Below are 24773 nucleotides of genomic sequence, written 5' to 3' on the forward strand. Positions count from 1 at the left end.
TCATAGCTCACGAACCTTCACAAAGCTTGATGATCGAAGCTAAAGTCAAGAATGTCAAAAGTACAATTTTGGGGCTTGTCCCTCGTTTTCCACCAAAAAAAAACAATATGACATGTCCATGTTGCTCATGGTATGGACATGCCAAATGAAGAAAAGTGGGGCAGAATGTTCTAATTTTAAGTTTTAAAGGAGGCACGACCGTCAACCGGACCTATTAAGGGTCCTGGGTGGCACTGGCCTCCCAACCCCCCCCCCCCCCCTCCCAAAATTAATTCTTTTTTATTTTATTTAGGTAAAGGTGTAAATTTATAGGTTAATACAATTTTAATGCAATAAATAACATCAATTTAGCTTTGTCATAGTGGTAATGCATTGAGTTTATGCAAAAAGTCTTAAGATCAAGTCTTTATACAAAGCATTTTTTTAATTATTTAGATGCCCCTCCACACTAAATATTCTACATCCGCCACCCATGTTGCAAGTGAGCGAGTTCATGCCTCGACAATAAAGACGTACAACAGTGACAATGCCTGAGCGAAGAAACTTGATGTCAGGCTGTTGCCTAATTAATGTTGAGAAGACACTCCCGTGCCTAATTTTGGCACATCATTGCCTCACCGAAGAAAAACAAGTTAAAAGTTACTAACTTCCAATTTTGCAACCATGCCCTAAGCAACATGTCCGAGCTTGGCCGAGTAATTAAGACAGTTTGCCCGTTTTATTTCTCTTTTTATCTTAATTTTTCAGATTTATTATAAATTCTCCTTAGCTTTCTCGGTTATATATATATATATATATATATATATATATATATATATATATATATATATATATATATATATATTATATATTAATTAAGAAACCTAGTTTACTCTCTAGCAATTTATTTTATTGCTTTCAAGATTCAACGGTCATTAAGTAGTACTACTTGTATTAAATTTTAATGGTACAGAGACTTGCTTTTGGCTCGATCATGCCCTTTTTCTTAATGACAAAAAAAGAAAAAAAAATTACGCAAAACTACTAACTCCCCTAATAGATTTATTTTAATACACCAAAAACTGAGTCACAAATACAAATTGATACTTTTTTTTATTGAGTAAAAATACTAATTGATATATAATCTAATCTAATCTAATATCTAATTATCCTATATATAAAGTGAAAGGTGTTTTGGGTGATAAATTTCACTTTCCAAAAATACCCTTCTTATTTTTGTCTTTTTTTAAAAAAAAAACTACCATTTTAAAAAAAAAAAAAAACTTACCACATAAAAAAAAAAACTACCATCTGAAAAAAAAACCTTCGATCTTAAAAAAATAAAATAAAAAATTAGAGAATCGAGCTTGATAGATTACTTATATCACACGCACGAATTTTTGTCCGTTTCTTAGCCTGTATATATAAATAAAGTAGACATGTTTGGAGAGCATTCGGAGTGCCACGTAAGAAATATACTTATTTCAACCAATAAGAAAAAAGATCTGTATTATATTTTTGAATTAAAAATTTATATCGACGCCCAGATTAAAAACAACGAATTTCATTTGATACATTATAAAATTTTAATGCCACGTAGATTTGGAGAGCATTCGGAGCGCCACGTAAGAAATATACTTATTTCAACCAATAAGAAAAAAAAATCTGTATTTTAATTTTGAATTAAAAATTTATATCGACATCTAGATAAAAGCAACGAATTAGATTTGATACATTTAAAATTTTAATGTCACGTAGATTATAATCCACGAATTAAATTATTTTAATGAAAAAAAGAAAGTAAAATTATAGAAAAAGATAAATTTATTTAATCAATACTACAAGAATAACAAATCCAAAAAAATATAGGAAAAGAAAAATCTCCAATTAAATCAACGCTAAAAAATGTAGGAAAAGATTTTAAATTAACGCTAATCGTCGCACTCGAATCTCCAACTAACGACCGCATTAATAATCTAAATTACGTTCTTACCCTTGTTATTAAGAAATCAAATTTACCCCCTTTATAATAAAGTTCGACATTATAAGATAAATTTATCATAGTATTTATGATAAGAAATAAAAATTATTCGTTAATTATAATTAAATTAAAATTTGAATCAATTTCATACTAGGTAAATATATTGATTTATTATATATATATGTAAAGATAATTTTATATCAACTCAGTTTTGCTAACATGTCATGGTTCAATTTTTCCATAGATGGAGTAGGTTGATTGTAAACGAAGTTAGTGATTATATCGAAATAAAAGATATCCTAAAACAATGAATAATGATTTAAGATTTAAATTATTAAAAATATTAAAAATGTATCTTTTCACATTTAAGATGTTATATAACGGATAAACTATATATTTACAATTTATTTATATTTGATAAGTTTATTATGAATTACAGTAAAAAAAATTAAAATTAAACTTTTGTAATTTTGTCTGAAATTATTAAATAATATAAATCAAATATTTAAAAACTTAGATGAAAATACCGTGCGATTGCACGGGCTTTCATCTAGTATTCCAAAATAAAAAGGAAAATTTACGCAAAACTACTACCTAACCTCCCATAAAAGGCTTTTTAAATACACATCAAGAACAAGTGACAAATACTAATTGACATTTAATAATCCTACCTTCCTCTGTTTACTAATAGTTTCACCATTTCACTTTCAAAAGCCAAACTTCAATTTTTACCATAAAATCTCATTAACATATAAGAAAAAATAATCATGATTATCTTGTTAGCCTCATTTCAATGTGTAATTTCAAAATATTAACTTCATATATATTTTTGGGAAATTCTACATGGTGGCCTCCAGGATTCAGTTTTTCTACGTGGAAGACAAACGTTTTTCCAACTCTCTTAAGTGGCACCCAAGTTTTGAAAAATTATTCATAGTGCCCTTTTTTTTGTTTCATGGCTAACCTTTAGAATTAAAATGGTTAACCATTGTTTTTTTTATTTAAAAAAATTATTTTATAAACAATAAATTAAAAAAATTAAAAAACAATCACAAACCCGCCCACCACCACTTCGCCGGAACCCTAACCCCAAAGGCCACAACCCAGCCATCGCCCCAAACCTCTCCCTCTACCTCGCGCCGGCTGGCTGACCAGCCCAACCGTACCCCAACCACTCTCTTTCCCTTCCCCGGCGACTACACAACCGCAAGCCCCTCCTCTCTTACCAAAACGATTTGAACTCCCAAAACCCCCAACCTAAACTTAAAAGCCAAACCCTTACGAATTGGGGGTGGTTTGGGTTATGGGGTTTCGGGTTTGGGTTAGGGCTTTTAGTTCTGGGGTCGCCGGCTCACGGTGGAGGAAGGGAAGGTCGAATTGGGGGAGGGGCTTGAATTAGGGGAGGGGCTCGAATTGGGGGAAAGGTATCGATTGTGTGGTTAGGGAAGATGAATGGAGGGAGGGAGGGGTAGCGCCGGCGCCGGAGAGGAGAGTCTGGTCGCGCCGGCGCCGGGGAGGGGAGTCTGGTCGCGCCGGTGCCAGGGGCAGTCGTGGGTGGCTGGCTGGCTGCTGGTGGTTTTCTATTTTTTTTTAATATATATATTTTGTAATTAATTATGGTTAACCAAAAACTTAAAAAGTTAGCCATGAAACCAAAAAAAGGGCACTATGGATAATTTTTCAAAACTTGGGTGCCACTTAAGAGAGTTGGAAAAACGTTTGTCTTCCACGTAGAAAAACTGAATCCTGGAGGCCACCATGTAGAAATTCCCTATATTTTTTAACAATGTATAATTAGAGATATTTACATCAAACTTTAAAGTACAGCAATGGAGAACAATAAGTGCACCGAGGAAGTAATAGGAGGTACTTTAAAGTACACAGGCCAATGAGAAAATCTGCAGCCTGTCAAGAAGCTCATTAAGGCACACTTCTCATCGATAAGCAAGGCTTTCATAAATTAAATTCCTCTGGTAATGGCCATCTAAACAGAAAACAACGGTACACATATTAGTAGGTTTGCTATGATCAAATGTAGCATGACAGGCACGCAAAAGGTCATAACATAATTATAGCAGAAGCATCGATCTCAAGCATGAAGCAAAGAACAAACTTACTAAAGGTCACCTATCTTTGAGGATATGATTGAGCACTCCCATGATTATTTTCAACACTCTTACATGGAAATATACTTTCCAATAATCAACTATTAAATACATTTGTAAAATACAATCATGGAAGTGCTAAACAATATTTCTTTTCACATTGTAAGCAGACCACATAAATCTGAAAACGATTACCGATTCAATTTTCTGAAATTCAAAGGAAGTACAGGCAGTGTCAAAGGTGTACTGCTACCGACTCTCTTAACAACCAATTCGAAGGGCTCCTTAGCCTTGTCCAATAGTACACTAGTAAACTGTGCAACAAAAAAAAATTGAAAATACACAATGAAATGAGCAATGTCCTTAACTATATTAAAGCACTACATCAACTAGGTATGAGTTAATATTGCATCATATTAGTTATTCAAGGATTGAGCCCACGGGATTTTTTTTTTCAAATTATTGCTTGCATATTTCCTTTACCTTATTCAATTTTTTATTTTTTTATTTTCTTTTTTAGTTTTCCTCAATTTCCCTTGATAGTAATACGTCTTGCACTACTGATTGCAGTATTGCATAGACACATACGAGTATATGGCTTGTTTTTGTCATGCAAATTTTAGCAAGTAAAAAAATACATATAAGTTAAAATATAGCATTCAAGGAGATAAAGTCATTTCATACTTGATATTAAAGAAATTTAGTCAAAACCACCTTATAAAATTGAGATTTTGTGAGAATATATTTTATACTCCCCCGTTCTCTTTTAGTTGCAACATTTTGACTTTTAAGCTTGTCAATGCATAATTTCAACTCTTGATATCTCTAATTAAAGATAGGTAACAAAATATAAAAATTTGAATAGTGCAATTTTCTAAACGTTGCAAATAGAACCAAACGGAGGAACTTTAAAACATGTTGTAATTAACTACTGTACCTTTTAAACACTTTATGTTGTAACTTGTAAGATACTACCTTTGGCCAGATTATTGTTGAAACGAAAGTCTGGAATTGACCACCCCATGGGCATGTCAAATGACATTAAATGAACCCATTTCCTACCCTTTCCCCTCGTTTTTTCCTTCAGTTGCTCTTTTCCTTTTATTCATCTCTTTCTCCCTCCCCTGATTTGTGATCTCCTACTCTCACCATTAACTAGAAGTGTATACGGAAAAGAATAATTTGCAGTAGCAGCAACAGTATCTTAAATCCTAATACCAAAACACTAAAAGAGATACCTTCAGGGAACTTTCAACATGTATTCCATCAATCTGAATTACGATATTATCAGGGGAAATCCCGGCATCTGAAGCAGGAGATCTTGATTCTACCTGATAAAACAACATATGCATACTTCAATAGTGACATTGTCTACAAAAATTTGATTTTTAGAAAAAATCTGAAGAACAAAGGACAAGACAAGCAACATAATTCATTTAAACCTAAGAAAATCTGCGAAGTACCCACAAAAGTAACATTTCCTTCGCAAAAAAAGCTTCCACTTGACTTTTCTTATTCCATAATCACTTAAAAGTGATCAAGCTCTACTTCATGTGCATCTAATATACCGCTGCAATATTGGATGTCCCTTTTATATATCAATGTCTAATGAACCGACCTAAGGGGAGGCACGGTATAGGTAGTGCATAACTGCATAGTAAATTTGTCAAGAACAGCTTGGAGAGAAAGCAGGCAATTAATTTGCAATATAAGAGGGGATGAGGGAGAGATTATTATATTAAATGTCAATGAGAGTTCTCACTTAGTTTTAAATTTGTATTCTGGGAGAGACCAAGCCTCTTAAATGCTCCTAAATATTTGTTACTTGCTAAAACTTCCTGTTTATCAATCATAATCACCATCCTTTTGCATTAAATCAACCTCACTATTCCAGTTCAATATGTCCGTTCACACGGTGCAATAACTAACATCTATGCATAATATTAATGTTAGAAGATACTTGTTTTGGAAAGAAAGAACCAGAAAGTAATGACACAAGGTGATTATAAACCCCCCTTGCCCATGATCTTCATGGCAAGGTCAAAGCTTTGGTAGAGTGAGAAGACTGAGATCTAACTTGAACCCAAGTTTGGCTCATGACCTTGCCAAGATAAGCTGAAGAGATATAGGCTGGACTCGAAAAGCTTGAGATTTTGTGAACAAGACATATTTTTAAATATCATTTTACAATCTTTTGCCTTTAGTTTGTAAAAAGTTGACCATACACACACAGACCCCAAATTAAAAGCAAAGTCAAGTTGCAAGACTTGAAACTAAGGCCCAAATCCTCAAGCTCAAGAAAAAGTCTGAATTGTTGGGAATTAAACCATGCCAGTCAAAGCTCAAGGTATACTCAGCTTGATATCACCCCTAGAAATGACTACTAGATATAATTTGTCAGATACCCACCTTAATGTCTAAATTCACAAAGAAATGTTGTCAAACTAATCTTATAATTTTTTATTAAGTAAATATTAATACCCAACCCAATGACTACTTATACAGCAGACCATCAAACCTGAATCATTGTCCCAAAGGCAAGGACTAATAACAGAAAACCAAATTTGAGTGGACCATTTTAATTTTAGAAAATACAACTCCAAAATCCAAATGAGAAATATAAAAATTAAAATTAAAAAAAAAGAGATAAAAACCACCCTTTTTTTGAAGATAAAACCACCCTTAAGTGAGGAAATTTCTTTAAGCCAAACAAAATTTATAATCACTCAACAAGCCTAAATACAAGTATAGAGGTAAGTCAAGGGTCACACCACTAGGAACGGTTATGTTCAAGTGCTCTCAATTATGCGCCTAAGCTAGGTCAAAGCCAAGAGTAAAGAGGTAACACTAACAACTACTAAAGCAAAGAAACAAACAAATAAAGTACTAGGGAATGGGGATCAACAAGTAATCATGACAATTGCAACAACTCGGGAACAACATGAAAATCAATGGTTGCGAAGACTAATGATAAGAGCAATAAATTGGAATCAAAGAGCTATCTCCTAATCGTTAGACTAGTGGTCTCTACGGATAACAAACTAGAAGAAACACAATCCAAACCAGGCCAATCGATAATTACAATTCCTAAATCAATGGTTCGTATCATTAGAAACTACAATGCAATCTATCATAATTCTCAACGCCTAATCAAATTACACACATGCACAATTTCCATTAATCACTTTAATCTCAACAATTAATCAACACAATCCCCAAATTAAGCACAATCAATCCATCATACAAGTTTCACCTTATCCCTAGCAAAACAACTACTCTAACATCATCATCTAATCAACAAACAACTAAGGAAATCAAGAATCAACAATATATCTAGAACAACTACACTAATCATGAATCAAACATCAAAATCAAACCAAATAAACATGAATATTAAACAAAGTAATAAAATGAGATAGAGTTAGAAATGCTCATTGATAATAGAGAGGATCTTCAACACAATTGTCACCCTTGCACCATAAATCTCTTAAGCACCATTGAAATTCCTCACTTTCTCTCTCTAAATCTACTCCTAAACTAACCCTAAAACTAGAGAGAGAAACTCTCAACTAAGCTAAGAATAGGATGAAAATTATGTCTAAACTTGCTTACAAAAATCGGGTTCTAAAATGGTATTTATAAGAGGCGCGAAATGAAGACGTGGGAAGCCGAAAACCTAAAGAGGAGCGCCCGCACAGCAGGGACGCGCGCCCGCACAGAGGGATGCGTGCCTGCTCCCGTGGGTTGCGCGCCTGCGCTCTTCTGGGTTTCTTCGGTTTTCTCGATGCTTCGTGCGTTCGCTAAAGGATGGAAACAAAAATGAAACAAAAGGCTCAAAATTCTAAAGATGGTGGCTTGAAAAGAAGGGATATGGCTCAAATGGTTAGCAAGTAGGAAAATGTAAACCCTAAAATGGTTCGGTCTCGGTCTTGGGAGCTATAAGTCAAGATTCTAGATAAGGTATGCAATAGTCAAGGATACATGCCGCTCATGCAAATATATGTTGAAGGCTAGAAAAAGTTAAACCTCACATGGATGTAGCAAAAACTCACCATTGGTGTCAAATCGACTATAGGAAGCAACTACGAACATGCCACAAACAAGTAGAATCGGGCTTCATTGTCCCACTAGGTCTAGACACACTACCTTAGCATACGCCATCCTAGAGTCAACCAAGCATACTCTCAAACCGTAAACACCATTACCACATAGGAAGTCGTATATTCAAAAGCAAAAGTCGGTTGGTATTATGTCCAATTCATAAGTAAAATAACAAAACAAAGCCTCAAATTTTAGTTTTTTTAGAAATATAAGAAAAGAAAAGAGAAGAGAAGGGAAAAAAAAAAGGAAAAGAGAAAAGAAAATACAAGGATGCATGCATATCAATTAAGTCTCAATCGTCATACAAGTGGTCATTCGACAAACATCGTCAATGACCCCAAACACTCTAAGGTGTTAAAAGTGATGTGGCGGAGAATGGTAGGTCGTTGGGCTACCACCTCGCCCTATCAAACAATATTTATAGCTTAACCAACCCCTAATAGTGTAGCGGCAAGTCAAGGTCGAATCCCAAGGGAATGATGTTAAGTGCACGAAGTCTAGATTAAGCTATTTCGGAAACAAAAGGGGTTTGAAGTAGGACTAGGTCTAAACTAGGTATGCAAACTTGTATTTAATCGATCTAAAACACTAGGGCAATGGATCCACATACATTCACAATGGAATTGGTAATTTAGGAGGTCAAACCGACTAAGTCAATCGATATGAGGGAAAATTATCATGTATCCAAAAGAGCATGCTAAGGCGGTTCACCTAGAGGTCTAACTAGCGTCAACTACGCTAAACACTAACTAGGGAACATAACAAAGCACCTCAATCGTGAAATTGCAAGTCAACTAATCAATGGTCCGTGTCATAGCAAACTTACAATGCAATCTAGTGTATTAATCAAAGATGGCTAAACCTCAATTAATCACACACATGCACATGAAAAATCAACCAATTTAATCATATCATCAACTCCATCAATTATCCCCAAATTACACTATTCCATCATTCATGCATGCTTCACCATCTCCCTAGCCAGGGAACTACTCACTAGCCATAGAAATGGAGATCAAAACTACAACATTCATCAAATTCATCATCAACATGCTTGAATTCAAAGATTAAACCAACAATCAATCAAAATCAATCAAAATTCAATCAATAACCAAATCAATCATCAACAACATGAAAAACTAATGAAATCAACTAAAATCAAACTTGAATTGAGATTAAGAAGAAGATCCTTACAAAACTTTGATCAAAAGATCAAATACAATGATGAATTCTTGAACAAACACCAAAGATCATGAGTTTCTCTCTCTAGTTCTTGAGTTTCTCTCTCTAAAAATTCTCCAAAAACTAACTATCTAATTCAATCTAAAACTTCCTTTCTAAAAATAGGTAGAAATAACTATATATACAAGGAAGAGGTCTGTAATGACGCCCAAAAATAGACCCTCGTTAGTGCGGGCGCTCGGAGGAGGGAGAAAGGCGCGCACGGGACACACCCAGGCATGTGCGCCCGCAAGTGCCTGGTGTGCGGCCGCACACGACCAATGTGCGGCCGCACACTCCCTATGTGCGCCCGCACATACCTGGGTTTCCTCCCCTTCTTCTCTTCGTCCTAGTTCAAGTGATGCACGCACCTAGGATGATGATGATGGAGGACAAGGTGGGCAGAAACTTTCTTGAACTTCTTGAAGAATGAAAGCCATGAATAAGGCATAAACAAAGCCTTGAAGCTTGCCCCTTGGATCCACCTTTGACTTGAAACTTCTTGCACCTTCTCTAGGCATAAAAGCAATGAAAAATCGTAGAGAGGAGGCTCGGGAATTCTTGGACAATCGATTACCACCTACAAGCAAAAGATAAAAAGCAAGTAAAAGAGAAAAATAACAAATAAACTAGAAAAAGACATGAAAAAGAGAAATAAACTACAAAAAGCATAAAATGAGGAAAACAAGAATAAAACCAAGGAAAACTAAAGAAAAGAGAAATAAAATGAAATAAAAATCATCCAAAAAGAAACCAAATGAGTGCCAAAAATGTCACTCATCAAATTCCCCCAAGCTAAACTTTTGCTCGTCCTCGAGCAAAACCAAGCAAGGAAAAGAGAGGATGAAAATTTTATTAAAAACGAAAAAGAAAGACTCAAGATAAGAATATACACTAATACTCATTGTCGTAGGAATCACGGTTGTTTTTAGCTACAACAAGCCCTTTAAACCCCAAAGTCGCCTATGAGGACGAGTGAGGTCTCGTAAGGGTATCCTAAGAGTTTGACCCATAACTCTCAACCAAACATCAATGAGGCAAACCAAAGAATTAAAAGAAAGAAAAATGAAAGAAAAACAAACTTTTACGAAATGAATCAACATAAAGACTATAAAGCAAATGAATGACAATCTTTCTCAAGTAGTTAAGGTATGCACGTTTCAAGATATCCAAGGTTGATTGAAACATAGGGTATGCTAGGCATAGGAACTAGTTATCACAATTCACTTTCATCCCAAACAATCTTACCGCGTTCTTCCCACTAGTCTCAAATCTCCCTTTAGTGAGTGTCCCAATGATTCCTCGAAGGAACCGGAAAAAGAAATATTATTAGGGTACTCGACATCTTGACTATGCATCCCCTTTCCTTAGGCAATGACCCATGATGCCCTCCCCCGAATAGTGACTCAACTATCTAGGTCGAAAGGTCTTTCCCCAAGGTTGTAACGTAAGGCATAAAGGGTGAAGGTAGGCTAAAAATTTAAAAATTTGGTGATATTCCTAAAAAGTGAAGCAAAAGGGTGATCAATCCTTAACACCACAATCAAGAAATTACCAAACAAAAACAACACCCCCAAGCTTACTTGAAGCTATACTCACAAAAATATATACAAAAAGCGTACACGCTTCTCCCCCAAGCTAAAATGGAGCATTGTCCTCAATGCTTAGTAGGAGAAAAGAATACATCAAAATAATTTTGAATTTTTCATTTTTCACACTTTTTTGTTTTTTTTTTGTAAAGTAATTGCAAAGTCCTTGCCTTTTTTTAACTTCGGACGGCTTTTACAACTTTTGCACTTATTTGTCCATGCCTTTTATAATGTAGGACGACTTTTACTCAAACTCAAATGCCATTATTCACAAAGAAATCAAAACACAATCTCGCTTTCATAAAAACCAAAACTTCCAACTTAACCACCACAAACTTCATCTCAAATGATCATAATGCTTCACAAAAATCAAGAAAAGTAGAAAATGAAACAAAAGGTCAAATAACTAAAGATGTGGCTTGAAAAGAAGGGATTAGGCTCAAATGGTTGCAAGAAGGCAAATGTAAACCCAAAAATAAAAGAAAATAGCAAAACAAAGTAAAAATGAAAATACCACCCCGAAAAATGTGCCTTTGTCCTTCCTAGATAGTTCGGTCTCGTGTTTGAGAATCATACATCAAGCTTTATTAGATTAGGTTTGCATAGTCAAGGATCCACGCCGCTCATACAAGGAATGTTGAAGGCTAGAAAAACAAGTAACCTCACAAGGTTGTGGCAAAAACTCACCAATGGTGTCAAATCAACTATAGGAAGCAACTACCAACATACCACAAACAAGTAGAATCCGGCTTCATGATCCTCCTAGTTCAAACCAACTACCCTAGCATACACTATATATATATATATACATATGTATATATATATACATATATATATATATATATGTGTATACATACATATATATATATATATATATATATATATATATATATATATATATATATATATATATATATATATATATATATATATATATATATATATATAAATATATATATATATATATATATATATAAAGGTAAACACTACTAGTTGGTAGAGACTAGAGAGCATCTCATATATCATAAGAACCAATTTTCTCATAAAAAAATTAGGATTTAAGCGATTGGATACACTTTTCTAGGTAATTTTTGATAAAAAAAAATTTCTATGCATACTCAATTAGACAGTTACAGAGCATCTTTTAAAAAAATGTCAGCCATTTTTTTAACTAAATTCAAGAATATGAATTGCACAAAAAAGAAAAAAAAAAAGAGTTGTATGAAGGATCATAGATTGGTAATAAATGTTTAATGAATTCTTAGGAAAATAGAATTTTGTGTGATAAATGTTTCTCTTATGAATTTAAAAGGTTTCCCTTGATGAAAAAGTTAAAACTTCAAAACAATCCGTGCATCACCCGGGTTTAAAATTATTCTTTATAATTCTTATTCTATTATAACTAGATTTTTACGGGCAAAGTTTAGAGATGAACATTTTTAAAGGCAATTCATTTATATGTACAATAAGATGTACTGCGAACATTAAATTTACTGCGCATCAGTTGCACACAACTTTTTTAATTAAAACCTCCTTAATGTCAGATAAAAATTATTTACAGAGTAAATTATCTACAAAACTAAGCTCACTTGCTATTGAAAGCAGCAAGTGAACAACTTAGATTACTATATACTTAGACTATTTTTTTTAAGGGTAAAAAAAAGAAAACATTAATCACGAGGGGAATTCCTAATGCATCATATGAAATAATAGGGGTACAAAGATATATGAGGAAGTACAAAGAGTAATTTTCATGTTATCACTAACAAGATGGCCTACATTCGCGATCCAATCTGCTGTTCTGTTTGCTTCTCTGTAAACATGGTTAATATCCCATTGCTGAAACCTTTAAAGGAGATTGAGGATGTCGGCGATGATGTGATCGATCTGCCATGGAACAGACCAAACTCCTTTGATTGCGTTGATTACTAGGAGATTATCCCCTTCGATGACTAAATGTTGAATCCCGTATTGAAGAGCGAGAAGAATGCCTTTTTGGAGAGCTGTAGCTTCTATGACAAAAACAGTGGTGTTTCCAAGGTTGATGGTGCAAGCTGCGACAAGGGAACCAGTATAGTCTCTAATGATGACACCTGCTGATGCTGAGTTGTTTTTGAGTGAACCGTCGAAGTTGAGTTTGAAAGAGTTTAAGGGGGGTGTAGGGAATATTTCAAGCATTATGATAACCCCAAACTTGAACCCCACTGTGATTATACACTAAAGTACGGTGGCGTTCCAAAGGGAAAGACAAAGAGCAAAAAGAGTCGCCAACAAGTTTTAAGGAACTTGTACCCAAAAGACAATCCAAAGGACCGTCAAATACTCCATAAGGTCTTGAACCAAATAGGGTCCGGGGATGAGGGTACGAATCCAATCTACAAAAGAAAGGACCCGCCCTATAAAATAGGCCTCTACTTTGTTCTGCTCGTATTCATGTGCGCTTTTCGAATAACATACAAACATTATATTAAACCTACCCTGTTTATCTATGTTGGTTGAATATTAATGCACAAATAATACTATTATTGGCGATCACTTGTATTAAAATCACATTAGCCTAAACCAAATTAATAATTATCTTATTAAGCGTGATTTCAAGTACAAATTCCCTTTAAGCATGCATAAAAGGTGTGATCAAGCAATAACAAAATATAATCAAGCAACAATAATAAAGAATATTAAATAACGATAATAGCATGATAAGGCATAATAAAGCTTAATAATAATAGCAAGATCCTAGGCATGATACTAACAAGATTAATAACGAATCCTAGCATGTCACTAAGCAATAAAGATCAAAGCTTTAAACCTAACATGGTACTAACATGATATTAGAAAGAGTAAAGGCACCCTAAACATGACACTAGAAAGCATAAAATAACATCCTAACATGATACTAGGAATTAAACAATAATAAGCATGCAATCTACATTGTGAAAGAAATAGGAAGTAAGCTAATCTACTTACTTTGAAGCCTCGTACCTCTTTCTAATAACAAAATACACAAGTTAGTAAACTTCAATGAAAATAAATAAAGAACAATCAAATAATCAAATTAAAATCAAATTAAATAAAGTTTTGACTAGTTTTGGACCAAACCCTCAGAAATTATCAACCTTTCACGTCTAGGGCGAAGGCAACTTCGAACTTGGTTAAGAGATTCAAGATCTTGTGAATGCGGAATATTGTATTTGTAAAAAAGGTAGTTTAGAAAAAGAGGGAGAGAGAATAAGAATTAAGTAATTCTTGATGAGAGTTGATAGAGAGAATTGAGAAAGAATTGATGAGAGATCATGAAGGTTGATGATTGATTGTTGATGAATAAAAACAGAGGTTCGGACCCTATTTATAAGAAAACAGTCCGGAAAATCATAGAATTTGATAAGGAATAAAACTCCACTCTGTCGCTAATCAAACCGACCTTGTCGCCAAAGATTTATCTTGTCGCCAGGCGACAGAGTCTTTCGCGAGGCGACAAAACTGTCGTTTCGCGACAAGACAGTTTTTTGCGGATTTTGTTTTAATCATATCTTTTGATCTAGAAGTCCAAATAAGTCATATAATATGTCGTTGGAAAGCTCTTGAAGTCTACTTTCTAATGCAATTAGAATCAAATTAAAATCTTTTGTAGATAAAAAGATATGGACGAAATAGTAGGACGTTGTCAGTTTTGGATAGAGTTTCGTATATCTTTAATATCTTTTTCGTTATAGCTCGGATTTATTATTATAATATATCATTGGAAAGATAATTTCAAGATCTATCCAACCATATAAAATTTGGATAAAAATTATAAGGCACGAAAATAATATCTGACTATCTTTGAACAAGTTTAAATCCGAATAGAATTAGGAAAGTTTTAAAAAAGGAAAGTTTATATTCAAATCAAATTCTATGATCTTATCTTTTCAAAAAAGGATAATTAAGATATTTTAGAATCTTATAAAAGATTCTAATCAATCCTAATTAGTTTAGGAATAGGATTAAACCTTTGGACCCTCCTCATGATCATTGGGTCGTAGGTAAAATCCGGTTTGGGCCCAGTTTAGTATTTTAGCCATAACTTCCTCATTATTCATCGGAATTGGGCTTATAATATATCGTTGGAAAGGTCTTTTCAAGCCCAATCCAACTACACCATTATTGGACCCTTATCATGGATCAAAATAAACTATATTGGACGTTTTCATAAAATAGAAATGGTTTTCGAAAACAGAAAGAAGGATTTTAATAAAAACTAACCGCAACACTTGACTTTTAACACTTTTACCTCATTCGATTATGTTTTGACGTGACAGGTATTCATCACTGGGTTTGGTTTTGGGGAGACACAAATGGGTGTCTACAGAAGCCCCCACTTTGACTGAGTTTGAAGAAACTTATGTTTCGAAAAACGAGAGTCAAAGTATCGATAGGGACGGAGAATGATTCAAAATGTTCTGCAATTCCAAATCATTCTTATAACGCCGATACATGCAAACTAATCATTAGCTAAAACAGATAAAAGAGTTAAGAAACGCGTATCTTGCACCGTCCAGCACATGTCTCTGAAAGTAACCGTTTTGTTGTTGCTTCATATGTTGTTTGTGACAACCTCCACTGTGCCTCGTGAACGCCATCTTTGAAGATAACCATATGTCGTCGCCTTCAATATTCTTGGTGATAATCCTCCACAGTATTTCGGGAACATCATCGAAAATAACTGTATGTCGTCATCTCCTGGGTGTGGCCATACTTTGCCACAACAGTATGTCGCCGCTATAGACAATCTCTTCTTTACCTTGAGGGACCGCCGAAGGTGACCTTACTTCGCCATCTCCAAGATTTTTGACAACTCTCCACATCCTAGGGAACGCTGTCTATTATTGCTGCTACATCTCGAGCTTTTCCTTGAATCATGGTGACAACTTTCACAATCTTAGCGAATGTCGTCGAAGACCGCCTCATCACGAACCGCTCTTCTCAAATCTAGGTGACAACTTCCACAATCTTAGTGAATGTCGTCGAAGATCGCCCATCTCGTGCTATCTTCTCAAATCTTGATGACAAGTTCCACAATCTTAGCGAAGGTCGTCGAAGATCGCTCATCTCGTGCTATCTTCCCAAATCTTGGTGACAACTTCCACAATCTTAGCGGGCGTTGTCGAAGATTGCTCATCTCGCGCTATCTTCTCAAATCTTGGTGACAACTTCCACAATCTTAGCGGGCGTTGTCGAAGATTGCTCATCTCGTGCTATCTTCTCAAATCAAGTGATAACCTTCACAATCTTAGTGAAAGCTATCAAAGATCGCTTCATCTTGAATCGTTCTTCTCAATAATAACCTCCCCAATCATAGTGAAAGCTATTGAAGGCCGCTTCATCTCAAATCGTCCTTCTCAAATCCAAGCAATAGACTCTCTTTAATCTTAAAGCCCCCTGTTGAAGGCTTCGTCTTCTTGAATCTTCAAATCTTCTTCCATCCTAGGAATTGAAATCTTTGTGAACCGTTATTTTGGTGTTTGCGATGAGCCAATACTTAGGCGCTTTAAGTTAAGTGAGACGATCTTTTGTCAGGTCGATCACTCATTGTGATTGTAATCAAGCCGACTACTAAATCATGTCAAATTGCTTAGAGGGGCTAACTGGCATACCAAGGAACCCGAACTTCTGCACTAGGTCCATATGACCACATCATGAAGCCACGTGACCTGTCGCCGCACCAACGCAAGCCAAAAGTGCCTGTCGCCGCGATATTGCTCCGAACTTTCTATTTGGTCGTTTCCTTACAACCAAATCTGCTCAAATCTTTTGCAAATTAAGGCTCTTCATAATTCATATAATTTTGCTCAAACTTCTCTCATCTTGGAAAAGTTTCATACATCTATATTCGCGTTTTTTTCGAAAAAATCCGGGAATATTCTTGCTCGCTGGAATGTACCTGCATTTATATTTCAGACTATAGGACTTTGCTAATCCTTTATTATTAGTATTTGTTTGTTATCTTAGGGTTGACCTAAGGCTTAGTGTTGCTTGACTCATTGACTTGACATGACTCGACTCAAATCGTTTGACACATGTGTTAGACTCCACTCAATGTGATATGACACGACATGACTCAATGTACATGACTCGTGTGTGAACTTGACTCGATGTGTACATGACTCAAAAACGAAAATTTTTCGTCATTTTTGTAGAGGGTACCGAATTTCTCCCGAAAAAGAAAGACGCGAAAAAGAATTGAAGTGTTTAATGGTGCATGTTGAATGAGCTTAATCAAGTATATGCATTTGATACTATCCCTCAAGGTATAAGGATTAATTCATCCTAAACTATCTTAGTTGACTCAATTATGAAAGTATTTAGGTAACTTAGGTGCGGAGGCTAAGTACTTCATACTTTGATACAATGATGATTATAAGTGATGAGTGATGTTGATATGACAAAGCATTCTTCAACGTTATGTTAAGATTTCATGACAAAAGGTTCCTAATTGGAAGTCTATTTGGTCATGTATCTGTGATGTGTGTGAAAGTGACACTAAAGTTAAGCTGCAAAGGCTAAGTGTATCGAAAAGTATTATTTGATAAGAGTCAAATAATGATGACTCTTAGGCTAGGTAGGCTAATGATGTAAGGATCAAGCCCCCAAGTCTAGCTCTAAGTAAATAGGGATGAGCATAGGAGATCCCTTGATATGATCATGGTGTAAGTGTGTGAATGTGAAAATGAATGCAATTTTATTATGGCCGCACCTCAATGTGAGATTGCCTACGTATCCGTTAGGAATCAGGCCAAACGTAGCTCTAGCCGAACCTCGCACAAGTGTATGTATACCTCAAAAAGGTCTTTTAAGAGTTATAACGTGGTCAGGCTAAAGGTTAGAGAAGAAGGGGATAAAGGCTCAAGACCCTAGATAAGCCCCCAAGGTGTGCAACCTTGCTTTTAAATCTTTGTATTTTTATGCTTGAGGTTTTTTCTCACTTTTGAGCTTTCATTCTTTTTTTATTTTTTTTATTTTTTATTTTTTGCTCTTTTCTTTTTTTGCTTTTGCATTTTTTTATTTTTATAAGTGTGGGCAATCTCGATCATGCGGTCTATCACTCACTTGGCATTCATGTTTCTCAGGCACGATACCGAGCACTCGATAAGAAACGCAATCTGAGACATGTTCTTATCAAAGATATTTTTATATCAAAGACATTGGAACACTTGCCCTTTTGTACACTTTTATTTATTTTTTTTGTATCATTTTTTTATTTTGAGATCACTCAAGCTTTTCATATTTGAAACTTGCATAAGTTACACACCATCCCATCCCAAGGTTAGGTAAATATGGGTTGAAAAATGAAAGGTCTATCGTTAGACGAGGCTCAAAGTGGTTTATCAAGAAAAGGATTATATATTTAAAGGGTGAAGATGATATGACATGGCTACAAGGGGTGCCTCAAATCATTGGTATACCTTGTGCTTAATTCGACGATTTTTTTTTTTTTGAATTATGCAATGCAATGATCATATGCAAGGAATGAAACGCTCATTTTATTAAGGGGGAAAAAAAATAAATAAATAAAAATAAAACCTATGTAATAAATCTAAGGAAGACAAAAGGTGCCTATGCTAGACTTATGGGGGAAAGGTCTAAAAAAAAGAAGAAGAAAGCATGAAATCTTGGTGAGAAGCTTGCCTTGTATTTTGTCTCATCATTACTCTTTTTTTTTTTATTATTATTATTGTCAATCACACGACTCAAACTTGATTCAACATGCATAGATGGGAAGAGATCATGAAAGAATGAAGGGAATGATATGTGTGGAGAAAGTATGTGGAGAGTGAGAAGATGATGTAGATGAAGAAATATGGAAGAAATTATGTGGAGAATGGGAAGAAGATGTAGATGGAAGAATTATTGAAGAAATAGGAATAGAATGGACCCCCAACTCAAATGGCGGAAAACGACTCATGCATGAACCTAAGACATGGTCATGGTGACATGTGCAAAGTGTGTGCTAGTGAGTTTAGGTGACACGTTAAGACTGTGTCATGACCATGTGGCTAGACTATGTGACTAGACACTAGTAAAGACTAAGTTAAGACTTCACGTATGTGCATTAAACTGGACAGGCTGTGGTATTTTAGTCATAACTTTTAATCTGTGACTCCGATTGGGACGAAACCAACGCCAAATTAAAGATAAAACTCGGGGCTACAGATCCTTAGGTTGTACGACTCGTGGTTCTTCCTAGAACTCCGGCTATGACCAAAACAAGTTGACGCATGTGCAGTATACGGGAATAAAAATCCGGGTTGACTTAAAGGAACTATGACTTGATTTTAGGCTTATTCATTAGTTCAAATTAATTAATTAATTAATTAAACAAAGTCTTTGACTCTTAGTGTATGACCATTGGACTTTAAGTGCCTAAAGTCAATATAAGACTTAAACATGGTTTGAAATATCAATGAACTGATTAATTCGATTAGTAGACTGTTAATTAGACTCGTCGTGGTGACTCAAGCAAGAAAACTGGACTGTCGCTAAAACAACAGGACTGTCGCCACCGTTTAAAGCCTGTCGCCAGACGACAAAATTGTCGCCAGGCGACAGACACTAAATTGCAGCGCCACAGTCCAAATTCCTGTGCCATTGCTGGAACATTAATCTGGACTGTTTCCAGTAATTTTACTCTAAATGGACATGCCTAAAGCCGTACTAAGTCGAATTGATTAAATTATTAGCCTTTAATTAATTCAAGATTAATTAATTAATTAATTAGACAAAGTCCTTTTAGTCATTAGCCAATTTATTAGTCTTTAACACAAGTCAAACAAACGGTTAACACACATATAATATATACAAGCAAAAGGTACAAGTAGTTCACATAGTCACAACATGATGAGTTTGCAACCTAACCATGGCTCTAGTTCTCTAAAGTTCGAGGATATGGGTTAAGTCAAAAAGGTCCATGGTTAAGAATCCACATGCATTGCACACAAGCCTACCGGGAGGGTTGGAGCGAATGGACAAGATTCCGCGAGTGCGAGATGAAATCGGACTCGACGCCATGGTTTGGTGGATTCACAAAACTTACACGTACCCAAATCTGAACTTTGCACAAGATAGTGGAATATTCCATTGGGCAGGCGAAGCAGGAACCCCCAGAGGGTTATATCCATATGTAGAACACATATGGGTTCAGAAAAGTGAGAAAATGACTCAATCAATAAGCAAAATCAAGCCAACAACACTAGAAATGGTCAAAGCAAGAAGACAGACCCCTGGCTCGGTATTGGAAGAACTTGGCGCCAGACTACAGGGACTGTCACCGCAAAAAAGCTCCTGTCGCCAAGCGACAGAACTGTCGCCAGGCGACATAAACTTTTTACGGGCGACAAGCCCTGTTTTCTAGACGCTAGTTCCTACATGCCTTGGCAAGTTTCTGTGTTCTTCGAATTTTCCAGATTTCGTATTATCTTTTCGATTCTAGTCATGAAAGATATTTCCCAAATTTCCTACGTGTAAAATTCCTATGGATTGACTCATGGGGTACTCCCATGAGGACCTTTTAATGCATATGACAATAATGTTAATCAAATCACGCACATGAAATACTTAGAATTTTTCGAGTCTCATCCGCTCATTCTAAATAATTGCCAAAATTAAATAAATTTCAGGAATATAAATAGAAATCCTCCCCAGTGGAGTCGCCAAAAACTGTAGGGAATATTTCAAGCATTATGATAACCCCAAACTTGAACCCCACTGTGATCATACACTAAAGTACGGTGGCGTTCCAAAGGGAAAGACAAAGAGCAAAAAGAGTCGCCAATAAGTTTTAAGGAACTTGTACCCAAAAGACAATCCAAAGGACCGTCAAATACTCCATAAGGTCTTGAACCAAAAAGGGTCCGGGGATGAGGGTACGAATCCAATCTACAAAAGAAAGGACCCGCCCTATAAAATAGGCCTCTACTTTGTTCTGCTCGTATTCATGTGCGCTTTTCGAATAACATACAAACATTATATTAAACCTACCCTGTTTATCTATGTTGGTTGAATATTAATGCACAAATAATACTATTATTGGCGATCACTTGTATTAAAATCACATTAGCCTAAACCAAATTAATAATTATCTTATTAAGCGTGATTTCAAGTACAAATTCCCTTTAAGCATGCATAAAAGGTGTGATCAAGCAATAACAAAATATAATCAAGCAACAATAATAAAGAATATTAAATAACGATAATAGCATGATAAGGCATAATAAAGCTTAATAATAATAGCAAGATCCTAGGCATGATACTAACAAGATTAATAACGAATCCTAGCATGTCACTAAGCAATAAAAATCAAAGCTTTAAACCTAACATGGTACTAACATGATATTAGAAAGAGTAAAGGCACCCTAAACATGACACTAGAAAGCATAAAATAACATCCTAACATGATACTAGGAATTAAACAATAATAAGCATGCAATCTACATTGTGAAAGAAATAGGAAGTAAGCTAATCTACTTACTTTGAAGCCTCGTACCTCTTTCTAATAACAAAATACACAAGTTAGTAAACTTCAATGAAAATAAATAAAGAACAATCAAATAATCAAATTAAAATCAAATTAAATAAAGTTTTGACTAGTTTTGGACCAAACCCTCAGAAATTATCAACCTTTCACGTCTAGGGCGAAGGCAACTTCGAACTTGGTTAAGAGATTCAAGATCTTGTGAATGCGGAATATTGTATTTGTAAAAAAGGTAGTTTAGAAAAAGAGGGAGAGAGAATAAGAATTAAGTAATTCTTGATGAGAGTTGATAGAGAGAATTGAGTAAGAATTGATGAGAGATCATGAAGGTTGATGATTGATTGTTGATGAATAAAAACAGAGGTTCGGACCCTATTTATAAGAAAACAGTCCGGAAAATCATAGAATTTGATAAGGAATAAAACTCCACTCTGTCGCTAATCAAACCGACCTTGTCGCCAAAGATTTATCTTGTCGCCAGGCGACAGAGTCTTTCGCGAGGCGACAAAACTGTCGTTTCGCGACAAGACAGTTTTTTGCGGATTTTGTTTTAATCATATCTTTTGATCTAGAAGTCCAAATAAGTCATATAATATGTCGTTGGAAAGCTCTTGAAGTCTACTTTCTAATGCAATTAGAATCAAATTAAAATCTTTTGTAGATAAAAAGATATGGACGAAATAGTAGGACGTTGTCAGTTTTGGATAGAGTTTCGTATATCTTTAATATCTTTTTCGTTATAGCTCGGATTTATTATTATAATATATCATTGGAAAGATAATTTCAAGATCTATCCAACCATATAAAATTTGGATAAAAATTATAAGGCACGAAAATAATATCTGACTATCTTTGAACAAGTTTAAATCCGAATAGAATTAGGAAAGTTTTAAAAAAGGAAAGTTTATATTCAAATCAAATTCTATGATCTTATCTTTTCAAAAAAGGATAATTAAGATATTTTAGAATCTTATAAAAGATTCTAATCAATCCTAATTAGTTTAGGAATAGGATTAAACCTTTGGACCCTCCTCATGATCATTGGGTCGTAGGTAAAATCCGGTTTGGGCCCAGTTTAGTATTTTAGCCATAACTTCCTCATTATTCATCGGAATTGGGCTTATAATATATCGTTGGAAAGGTCTTTTCAAGCCCAATCCAACTACACCATTATTGGACCCTTATCATGGATCAAAATAAACTATATTGGACGTTTTCATAAAATAGAAATGGTTTTCGAAAACAGAAAGAAGGATTTTAATAAAAACTAACCGCAACACTTGACTTTTAACACTTTTACCTCATTCGATTATGTTTTGACGTGACAGGTATTCATCACTGGGTTTGGTTTTGGGGAGACACAAATGGGTGTCTACAGAAGCCCCCACTTTGACTGAGTTTGAAGAAACTTATGTTTCGAAAAACGAGAGTCAAAGTATCGATAGGGACGGAGAATGATTCAAAATGTTCTGCAATTCCAAATCATTCTTATAACGCCGATACATGCAAACTAATCATTAGCTAAAACAGATAAAAGAGTTAAGAAACGCGTATCTTGCACCGTCCAGCACATGTCTCTGAAAGTAACCGTTTTGTTGTTGCTTCATATGTTGTTTGTGACAACCTCCACTGTGCCTCGTGAACGCCATCTTTGAAGATAACCATATGTCGTCGCCTTCAATATTCTTGGTGATAATCCTCCACAGTATTTCGGGAACATCATCGAAAATAACTGTATGTCGTCATCTCCTGGGTGTGGCCATACTTTGCCACAACAGTATGTCGCCGCTATAGACAATCTCTTCTTTACCTTGAGGGACCGCCGAAGGTGACCTTACTTCGCCATCTCCAAGATTTTTGACAACTCTCCACATCCTAGGGAACGCTGTCTATTATTGCTGCTACATCTCGAGCTTTTCCTTGAATCATGGTGACAACTTTCACAATCTTAGCGAATGTCGTCGAAGACCGCCTCATCACGAACCGCTCTTCTCAAATCTAGGTGACAACTTCCACAATCTTAGTGAATGTCGTCGAAGATCGCCCATCTCGTGCTATCTTCTCAAATCTTGATGACAAGTTCCACAATCTTAGCGAAGGTCGTCGAAGATCGCTCATCTCGTGCTATCTTCCCAAATCTTGGTGACAACTTCCACAATCTTAGCGGGCGTTGTCGAAGATTGCTCATCTCGCGCTATCTTCTCAAATCTTGGTGACAACTTCCACAATCTTAGCGGGCGTTGTCGAAGATTGCTCATCTCGTGCTATCTTCTCAAATCAAGTGATAACCTTCACAATCTTAGTGAAAGCTATCAAAGATCGCTTCATCTTGAATCGTTCTTCTCAATAATAACCTCCCCAATCATAGTGAAAGCTATTGAAGGCCGCTTCATCTCAAATCGTCCTTCTCAAATCCAAGCAATAGACTCTCTTTAATCTTAAAGCCCCCTGTTGAAGGCTTCGTCTTCTTGAATCTTCAAATCTTCTTCCATCCTAGGAATTGAAATCTCTAAATTTAAAGTACAAAGGCTGCAGTTGCTAAAGGGAATAATTTTTCTTTTGTGAAGGACATCTCTAACTCCAATGCTACCATGCATCAATTGCCATAGGAAGATTTAGAGTGTTGGGGGGATATCGAGCTTCCAAATCCAACGATGGGGCCATTTAGGCATGTCGAGTTCGAGATTGTGTGCTACCCAAGTGGCTGACTTCACTGAGAAGTTGCCAAAGGGGGTAGGGCCCCATACTGGCGTATCCGTCATTTTTGAAGTGGGTAGAAGAATGCCCATGATGCGTGCTACAATATGCTTTGGCAATAGGGAAGTGAGTTTAGTTTTGTCCCACTGATTGTTTGGCAAAATGAATTCTGCAAATTTTAGGTCAATATCCACTTGGTGTCCTTGTAATTTGAGAGTTTTTAGTAGGCTTTTATTGGTCGCCCAATTTGTCTATCCAAAAATAAATGTCGGGACCATTACCAATCTTCCACCGATTACCTTTTCGTAAAATTTTCCGTTGGGCCAACACAAATTTTCATATATGAGATTAAGTGTGGTGGGATGATCACTATCATCGCCAAGGCATTGGGTTTCACCCGTTGGGTTGAGAAATTAACCCCGATGGAAGGCTAAAATGCTCTTGACCTTGCCGGTTTGGCCACAATGAATATGATTGTGGAGATCCGGGGAAATGTGACCACCTACTCTTGGTTGGTCATGGGGAAACACCGTTGCATTCTCCCTAATGCGGCGGTGATGAACACTGTGGGAACCACTTGGCAAGTGCCAAGT

Source organism: Chenopodium album, chromosome 27 (genome assembly GCF_948465745.1).
Source record: "Chenopodium album chromosome 27, dcCheAlbu1.1, whole genome shotgun sequence".
NCBI classification, from domain to species: Eukaryota; Viridiplantae; Streptophyta; class Magnoliopsida; order Caryophyllales; family Amaranthaceae; genus Chenopodium; species Chenopodium album.